Raw genomic sequence first — 11,078 nt, forward strand, 5'->3', positions numbered from 1 at the left:
TTCAGTCGGTGCCTTAATATAACCTTTATCGAGATTTGCCAGCCTTTTCTAAATCATCTCTTAGTAATACAAGCCCTTTCCAAATTCTTTTTTTACCATATCGATATCGACCTCCTAATTGCTATTACTATCAATTCAGCAGTTAACTTATTTCTCGAGGTCAACCGTACTCACAACTCAGTCAAATCCTATCTTTACCATTGACACGACCTTTCAAGGCATATTACAAACCTATATCTCATTCTCTTTTTATTTCTAGGAAAATTTTGGCAGAGTTTCCTTTGCATTTCTTACTGTTATATCCGGCATTTTAGCATATTTGGAAAATGCGAAATAATTTCGATTTGTAAAGAATAATGTCATATGTTGATTGGGATTAAGCCATGTGTGTGTTGTTCATGAAAAATAGTGGTGTGGAAATATGGAGGAAGGCCAAGGGCGAAATTGGAATTTTGGAAATGAGTTCTGGGGATTTTAAAAATAAGATCCGTGATGAATTGGGCTAGGAAAAATAAGAGAAAAATTTGAGCCCAAATCAATGGGGTGGCCAACCAAGCCTTGGCCCAAGCCCATGCATGTGGTGGTCACATGACCACTTAATATAAGGGGATAACCATGCATGAAAATCCATAGAAGTTTCAAGAAATTAAAAGAAAAGAAAAAAAAAAAAAAAAAGGAGCATTCGGCTCCAAGGAAGAAGAGAGAGAGAGAAAAAAAAAGAGAAAATTTCCTAGCCTTCAATCTTGATCCAAAAATCTTGTTCTTCATGAATTCTTAACAAGTTCAAGACGCTCTTCGACGTGGTACAATTAGTTTGGCGAAAGAGCTACGTTTGCGGCAAGTTGAAATTTGAAGGAAAGGTATGAATTTTATGTTTTGAGTTATGGAACAAGTTTATATGTTATAATGATTAGAATTAGATGAGAACTATGAAAGTGTGGTGTGTGTGTGCATGGCGTGTGTGTGTGTGAAGGATGTGTTTGGCCGTGTGCCATAAAGAATGGAAGAGAAGTGAATTAAATTTTATTTAGTTGTTAGTTGTGTTGTTGTGATGTTTGTGATGAAAAGAGAGGTTTGATGAGTCAAGTTGGTGTTGAAGTTGGTTGTATGTTGTTATGAGAAATTTATGTGATTTTTATATAGTCTTTATATAATGATGAAAGTAAGATCTTAGATGTGAATTATGATTATGAATTATGAAATTTGAAGATGGAAAAATGTTATGAATATGCATGTTGAAGATTAGGGGTTTTGGATGAATTATGGGTTTGACGGAAAACTTGTGTATCGTAAAGAATAATGAGAAATGTGTCCGAAATATGTTTGAATAACCTTGAGTTAGCAAGTGAATATGAGAATAATGATATTAGTTGGATATTGTGAAGTTGGAATGGAATTTGTTGCCTTATGTAGAAAAGAAGACTATTTATCTTATAGCGTGTTTTGTGACGATTATTGATATTCTTGGTATTGTTGAGTTGTGGTTGTTGATATTTTGGGCCGAGACGATTCTCGGGGATGTGGAATTTATAGGGGAAATCCGAAATTTTGGTAGACAAGTATGGATTTAAGTTGAATTCATAAATGTGTCGGAAACTCACATTTGGTAACAATGACCATTTGTAGATTTTTGACGAAACGGGAGTCGAAATTGGACGAGCGTAAAGCATAATTAAGGTATGTAAAGCCTACATTTTCTTCATTTGGCATGTCCTAGTCATACTAGGTTAAGATCGGAACCTCGGGGATAATCGCTCTTGGAAATTCGAACGATTCGAGTACTATTCATTCGGCGCATTTGAACTACAATCTTGCGTTTGGTTGAAAGAAGGCTTAAACCTCCATAACTTCCGCAAATGTATCCGAATCGCTTCGAAACTCTCACAAATGACTTTATGGATCCCAATGTTTGCAATTTATGTCTGCCGCCTCGACTTGACCCGAGGTGGGCCCGCAAGTCCCGAGACTTCCCTTATTTGATTTGTTTGACTCAGTTTCGTATGATATAAAAAGGAAACGTTTGCCTATGACTCTAAAGTCCGTTCGAAATGTCCTATAATGTTGTTTGAACGTTCACTACTGTGAATGACACTAAGTTTTTCTGAAAACGACCTACGACGTGTTTTTCGAAAAATTGATAATCTAAATGTCCGTAACTTTGATATATTAGTTACGATTAACTCGATACTCATTTTAAGCCTTCTGAGGCTAATGTAAAGGTATATGAAATTATGTGTCGAGTCTTGGAATTTACTTTTAATATCCATATGGTTTCTGCACTGCTCGTGCCAATGGTTATGATTCCGTTCGCCGGTACCCGGGCCGATTTTGTGATCGTGCGCTTTATGACACATTCGGGCAAGATGATGTGTTACGGTTTCCGAGACCTCGCCATAGGGCCGGTTACCGTTTATGGTGTTATGATGTGATATGGCATCCGATATGTTCGATGATTTGATGTGTGTGATGTTATGATGTGTTCGGAGATGTACGGAGATTTGAAAACTTTGGAGTATGATGTGTTGTGGCACCGCGTCGGGGGGTGACTACGTTCCCCGAGCCTTATGCATGATTTTTATTTGCATTCTCGTACATTTGCATTCCGCGCGAGTTTGATCCGTTATTTCGTATTTGTTCGTATCTTCGACTCCGGCCATGGTTTGGATTACCGTACCTCCCGCTTTACATACTCGGTACTTCTTTCGCATCGACCCCTTTCTTCGGGGCCGCGCGTTTCATGCCCGCGGTACGTACGCTCGGTTGGGTGATCCTCCGGTTTAGGCTTCCCATTCTGCTATTTTTGGAGTGCTCCCCTCGATCCAAGAGCCCACATTTGGTATATATGTTTTGCTATGTATATTTTGTACATTTGTGACGCCGACGGCGGGGCCCCGTCCCGTCATATGTTCGTATGTTCATTCGTTTGTAGAGGCCCTCGTAGTCATATTTGGGTCATGGGTCCCGTTTGTTCGTATGTGAGTCCGTTTTGCGCCCTTAAGCGCCCCGCATGTTACTATGGCCTATATGGCCCACATGTTTGTATGTATGCGTATGTCCGGGCGACGTGCATTCGCCTTTGATTTTGATATGATGAGTTTGCACGGGCGACCGCGTGGGGTAGCATTCGTTTCAGTCTGGGCGATGTGCATTCCTGTTTACTTTCCCTTTCAATCTTCCACTTTACATTTCAATCATACTTTCAAATACCTTACCCGACATACATCTTTCGTACTGTTGCTTACCTGCGTACTTTGTAACTTCCAATGTCATCAGTCACTTTCTTCTGTCGATGTCGTTCTTCTGCTGAAATCAAGGGTTACTATAAGGAATCTCATTTCCTATGTCTTGGCTCTATCGCACGATCTTAGATATGAAAGAAAGGTAACATCCTAAATGTCCGTAGCTTCCTGTTTATAGATGTGGTGCACAACACACCGATAAAATGTGACTACTAGACACGGTCTGTAGACACTCCGAGGATGAACTGCTCTGATACCACTTTTGTCACGACCCAACCCCGTAGGCCGTGACTAGTGCCCGAGCTGGACACTCGTATACACATCTATTAACTATAATCAATCCGAAACTAAACATAATATGGAGACTTATAAAAACAAAACATCGTCTCAGAAGATCACATATATATCAAGGTAACCTGTCTCCCGAGGAGTCACAATCGTCAAAAGATAACATAGTACACAAGCCGACAAGGCTGTCATAACGTGTGGGAACGTCCCAACTATATTTACGCAAGCCGACAAAGCTGCTACTACATACAACATCCCAAAATATATATATATATACGCAAGCCGACAAGGCTGCCACTACATACAACATCCCAAAATATATATACGCGAGCCGACAAGGCTGCCACTACGAATGGGAACGTCCTAAAACATAAGTCATGCTAACACAACCTGAACAACATCTATATACAACCCACACATATGTCTACAGACCTCTAAGAGTATCAATAAGTAATATATGACGGGACGGAGGCCCCGCCGTACCCCTGGATAAACATATATATACATCAAAAGGATCTGTACCAAAAATCTAGGCTCCGGGACAATGGAGCACTCCAAGATAGCTGAATAGAAATCCTAAGCTGGAGGATCTCCAAAGCGAGTATCTATACTTGCGGGCATGAAACGCAGCCCCCCGAAGAAGGGGTCGTACGAGATATGTACCGAGTATATAAAGCATGAAATACGTAGGAAAGATCATAACCGAAGTAGAGATTCCAGAGACAAGTACAATAATCAAGGAATCACCGTACCGTGCCTTATGAAATAAAATCATGCATAACTATATCATATACCATATCCGGCCCATTATGGACTCGGTGAATACATCATGTACATGTATATCATACCCGGCCCATCATGGGGCTCGGTGCCATCATCACATCATCATATCATCATATCATCACATATATATACGTACCCGGCCCTCTAGGCGAGGGACTCGGTAAACAATGCGGTGAACCGTGCACGAATACATACCGGCCCGGGACTCGGTGAAAGATGTAATAACGGTATGCACGAGCGAGTAGTGAGTAACCATATGCAACTAAATCATCATTTGAGACTGAATGGATAAGTAGACTAACTAACACTCGAGTATCAAGGCGATAGTCATGTTAAGTACTCTTTGAATGTCACTATGAACTATATCAAATAGAGTTTCGGGAATCAAAAACATGTATCGAGATAGTGCGAAACAGCTTATGGAAGTCAAGGACATTAGTCATTGTAGAGTCTTTAAGAATAGGAACTTTTACATACTGACTACCATCCAACGTATAGAAGACTCGAGGGGCAATAGTTTGATTACCTTAAGAGTTTTAACATCAAGAAGTGAATAAGAATCATGAATCACACTCGGGACTTATGAATAGATTTACCCCAAAGCTCATATCATACGTCACTTATATCTAAGATATGCCAAAAGAAAGAGGAGATAACTTCACATACCTGTCGTAGATCAATCGTAACCAAGCTTGCTTTGTCGCTCCTTTAGCCTATTTAATATGAGAGTAACACTATTGTTAATAAACTACGACTTCCCAAACTTATAAATCTGCAACCAATCACTTATGGCAATCACTTCTTAGTTCATACTTCTTGATTAGAATTTTGATTAGCTAAGAACTTAACGGAAATCGGGTAGATTTTCTCTATATAACTCGCCTAGCCCGAACTTCCAATTAATCTCCGATTATCACAACAATACCAACAACAACGATAACAGAAATAATCATATCAAATCCTTAAATTCCAGCCCATAAACAACTCAATCAACCACCAACAATCTACACGACAACAACCACATCGGCAGTAACAACAACAACACGACAACACATTTACAATATCCCAACTAACAAAACCATCAACGACAACTTCAATCTTCATTAATCCTTTTTGAACTTAAATCATCATCACATAAGAGTATATACCAAAACAGTCCAATATACGCTCGTATACAATATCTTTATACACTTTCTTCGTTCAGATTCGTGAAGCATAGCGCCACAATTTTATGCTCCAAGGCAGCCCATTAGTTCATCAAGTCTTAATCACAAGTTAAATTTTCTCTTCCATAATTTCCATCCCCAATTAGTTGACTAAGGACTACACAAACTTAAAACAAAACAAAGATGGAATGGAACCTTACCTTAAGATCGAAACAAGCTGTTGCATATATGTTCTTGTAAGAAGGAAATTCGTTGTCACCATAGATCCCAAATTATCTAAGCTTTAGTTGGCTTGAACTTGCTACCTCCAACTCTCAATTGAAGCAAAAGCTTCACCATAATTACTTGAATGTTGCTGCCCAATTCCTTCCTCAAAATGAAGTGTAAATGTTTCCCTCAACCTTCCTAAGAAAAGTGTTCTTGATCAAGAATGAACTATTATTTTAGGGTGCAATTTGTCTCTTTGGCGACCTCACCACAAATATGTCCATGGTCGCTCACCACGAGGTTCCAACGTTGCATGCGCTCTTAATCCCCTCCTTTAATTTGGTAACAATATATATATATATATGTTTGTCACCCTAGTTGCTACCACGTTAGGGGGTGTCATCCTAATATAATTCATCCACTTAATCCATAATTGAATAATTAACTTCCCACTAAGTTCAACAATTAACCGTTTATGCATAACTAATTTCTTGATCTCAATTCACTTTAATAACAATTATTTTTAATACACTTCATATACTCATTGCCATGATTATGTGACATAGCATTAGTCCATAGTCCCTTTTGGTACACATAAAATATTATTCTCAATCACCGTGGTCACACTCGTTAAGTCTTAAATTATTTCGGGACCTCAAACTCTTTGTACCCCAAGCTCTCGATTTTCATCCTTGAATATAATCGAATTCTCCGGGCTCGGGTAATTTTGCTCATATTGGACGATTAAATTTTTCTAGTTCAAAAATACTGAATATTATAGGTTGGACCGTATTTCATCAAATAATTTTTGAACCTCGACAAAGCTTATTTTCTTCGATTTGCTTAACTTCAAATCCTTACGGTACATGTGTACCATCACTTTAACCACCTATTAGCTTGGGGGATAACCTCGTGTCCTTTACTAATATCATTTAACTCGCACGCTTTCCGACGTATGAAAATACGGGATGTAACATTATCCTTCTGAGCCGCTGTAGATTTTTTCATCACAGGCATTGCTGAAATCATAACACATGGTCAGAAAAAAGAAGAATCCTTATAACATGGCTCTATCGCACGATCTAAGAGAAGAAAAAAAAGGTCAATCATTTCTAAATGCCCCGCAGCCTTCTGTTTATAAGTGTGGCACACTTCACACCCATAAACAAGACTCTACTGGACACAGCTCGTAGATACACCCTAGGACAAACTGCTCTAATACCACTTTTGTGATGACCCAACCGGAGGGCCATGACGGGCACCCGGAGCTAACCTACTGAGCACCTCTTAACATACTTCTCATACTCATATCTAGGTGGACCTCAGAAGATAACTCATAATTATGGTAGTCTATAAGGGCATGAGTTCAGAGGTAAAACGCATCTATATAAACATCAACAACTGTGCCCATGTGTACAAGCCGACAAGGCTACCAAAAATGATATACATCAATATGAACCGATAAGGTTATAGAACATCTAACTATACACATCTGCCTACGAGCCTTTTCAAGGAATAATAAATATCATAAGGACATGACAGGGTCCCGTCATGCCCATATATACGCAAAAGAATAATACTGGCTAAACTGTAGCTCCAGGATAAATGGAGAACTCCTATGCAAACGTTGATGAAGCAGCCTACGGGTCCGGTCCATCTCCCTGTCTACCTGCAGGCATGAACGCAGCGTCCATAAACAAAAGGATGTCAGTACGAGTAATGTACTAAATATGTAAGGCATGAATAACAACATAATAAAAGTAGGAAAGAAGCATAAGATAGGAGAAATAACCTGTACATCTGATTGCCTCTTAAGGCGGATATTATGCATGCTTGGCTCTTAAAAAAAACATATTTCATACATATATAATATAATTGTTAGATCTACAGAACGTGCAACCTTATCCATATATCATATCATCCTGCGTCCAGGGTAACATCATAACGTATCCACTGCAGTGGTGTGCACATCTACGTGCCGTACCCGGCCGACTATAGCTCTGCTAGGTATGAGAAATACATACATATATATAAAGCATGCACGAGAGCCCAAATAAAAGTTATAAATCTATCGGACTAACATAAGGTCGGTAAACCTCCTATTGCCATTATGGAATCATCATCATCGCTATATCTCACCTTGAAGGAACAACTACGATAACATGAGATCAACAACAATGAATAAGATCAAAATCATGAAACAAGGGTCAATAATATCACAAGAACATCAAGAACTATAAGCTTTGAAATCTCCAGAAGTGAAATCCTCATCATGGAGGACATTTATCAACATTATCATAAGAATCATAAGCTTCTAGCATTTTTAGGAATAGGGACGTTATGGATATCATGTATAGGTTCACAACAAGGAATCATGCCTTAAGAAAGAAAGGGTTAGCCTTAACATACCTTTATGTCTCCTTAACTACTTAATCGTTCTTCTCCCAAGCTCACAAATCTACATTCAAGAGGATTTATACTAAGATTAAGTCTTAGAAACACTCATAAGTTCAAACTAAAGTAACTAATGGGCTAGCGGAATTTGGGCAGCACTTCCCCTATTTTATTGACATCCATTAGATTCCAAATCAACTCCCAGCAATATCAACAACGTCAACAATTCTATATGTAGAAGATTATATACAATTTACACCTAAAATAATCCAAAACTTCCTTCATAATTCTATTCATAATCAACAATTACAACACAATGTCCCATAACGTTTCCTACCACAATTTCCTTCACTTTTTGGACTTACTAATCTCCAAATCAACTCAATACAAGAAATAAAGAGAGAGCATACCTCAATCTTGAAGAACCCTAGCTCCCCCAACCTTGTTTCAAAACAAAACCACCTTAAAATTTAACTAAAAGCAAAGATCATCATCACCCATTACTAATTTAGGGTTCCAAAGCTTGATTTCCACTTGAATATTTGCTTAGGAAGTGTATGGATGGGTAGAGAGAGTAGAGAGAAGTTGGAGGGTCTAGAGGATTCTGATTTTTGGTGAAATAAATTATCCAAGTCGTGGGCCTTTTAATATATAGGAGAGAGAATATTTCCACAACCTGCGGTTCGACGGTAGGGTCGACAGTTCGTCAACTCACCACCGTCGAACTGCAGCAGCCCCTGATTCTCTCAGAGTTTTTTGACGAGCAGGTTGACGGTCCGTCGTCTAGTCGACGATCTGCCGACTTGGCCGTCGAGTTGCTCTACTGCAACACTCATATTTTCTGGTTTATTTCGCTTCCAATCTTCCGATACTTGCTATACACAACTTAAATTTCCACATATGTGGAATAATCATGTAGAATCTCTTATAACCTTGTCAACAACCTTACTTACTAGCTTCACGTTGGCTATCTTGCGGCGAAACTCAGCGTATAAAATATGGGGTATAACAATTATGGCCCACTCAGGTATGATGACCCGATGCATGTACGTCTTGAGGTGCTCGGTAGGTTAGCTCCGGGTGCCCGTCACGACCCCCCGATTGAGTCGTGCCATCTTCTTTTCTTCAGATTCTCTAAACAATGACTAATGTAATTTCTCGTTCTTTAAAGATTCTCTGAGCCTATTTTTTAGTTCAAATTTGGTTAAGTCTTTTGATGTCGGTGTCTTAGGTACATCTGGGCTCTTTCTAGGTCCTGGGCTTATTTGACATTTCTTTGCCAGATTTGCTGTTATGTCGGCGTGTGGATCAATAAACCTGAAATAGTTGCAACCACCATATTCCTAAAACATACACCAATCAATTAGAGGCTTTAATGCTGAAACCACATAAAAAACACATGCCTTAGGAATTAGAAACTCACAGTTCCAACTGCACAATTAAATAATCTGTGACTTGGATTCTTTTAGGTGCGTGATTTTTTCAAGATAGTGTATTCACCACAGAAAAAAATGTCGGGATCTTGTGGTTGAGATATTTTGGATAGGTGAGATATTTTGAGGAGTTTGATCAAGAAAGATAATGTAGGAGTTTGATCAAGAAAATAGACTATGGAGGCGTTTGATCAAGAAAAGAGACAATGAATGAGTTTGAATTTTGGGTCGATTTTATATAAGAAAGGGTGGGGGGGGGGAGGGTGTATTGTTACCATTGTAAGATTTTTTAATTACCGTTGTAAAAATATCAGTGGTCTGTCAGTCAAAATAAAGCCAAGTATGCTAGGACAATTATAAGCCAACCAGTAATAAACTACATTAATCTATAATAACTAGTAGCCTAGGATGATTACAAACCACATTGGTAGGTGCTAAACTTGAGAAATAAAGGCGACTGTTGGAATGAGAAGCCTGCTAAATTTGCACTATTCAAACAGACAAAAATAATAATTAAAAACAATGAAACCCCAACCCCTGCTGAATTTGCACTATTCTAACGGATAAAAAAATAATTAAAAAAGAAATTAAACCCCAATCCCCAAATACAAATTTCACAAATCTAAGTGACTGTGGATAGGTATAGCATAAACCAACCATCGCCAATAGATCACCGTCATCACTTAGGCTCGACTTCACGCATGGTCAACAATCATCCACATGGTATATATAGACTAAGGCATATATTTGTCTAAAAAAGCTACAAATAAATAAAAGACTTAATACTATATAAATATTATAATAACACTTTAATACATCAAATTAGAGTCTCATCCATTAGACACACAATCCAAATCGTTTTAGGATACCTAATGGTCCTTAAATCACTAATATTTGTCTAAAAAAGCCAAAAATAATATAATAAAATAAATAAAAAAACTTGAAGAACTTGATACTTTTTAAACATAATAATAATACTTTATTATATCATATGAGAGTCCCCATTTATTAGACACATGATCAAAAGAGTTTTAAGACACCTAATGGTCCTTAAATCACTCAAATTTTTCTAAAAAGCCTAAAATAAATAAAAAGAATTGATACTATTTAAACATTATAATAAAACCTTAATACATCATATGAGAGTCCCCATCCATTAGACACATGATCAAAAGAGTTTTAGGACACTTAATGGTCCTTAAATCACTAATATTTATCTAAAAACGCCAAAAATAAATAAAAAAGACTTGATACTGCTTAAACATTATAATAACACTTTAATACATCATGTGAGCGCCCCCATCCATTAGACACATGATCAAAAGAGTTTAAGCACAAGTAATGGTAATCATATCACTACTATCCAATTAGTCTAACAATAAGTTTTTGTTCTCAAAGCATAAACTTGCTCTAAGGACAACATTAGTTGACTATTTTATCACGTGTGTAATGGATGGGAACTCTTAAATGAAGTATTAAAGTGTTTTCATAATGTTTAAGTAGTATCAAGTCTTTTTAGTTATTTTATATTATCTCTTTTTTGGCTTTTTTAGACAAATATTAGTGAT

This window comes from Lycium ferocissimum, chromosome 2, assembly GCF_029784015.1.
Source record: "Lycium ferocissimum isolate CSIRO_LF1 chromosome 2, AGI_CSIRO_Lferr_CH_V1, whole genome shotgun sequence".
Taxonomy (NCBI): domain Eukaryota; kingdom Viridiplantae; phylum Streptophyta; class Magnoliopsida; order Solanales; family Solanaceae; genus Lycium; species Lycium ferocissimum.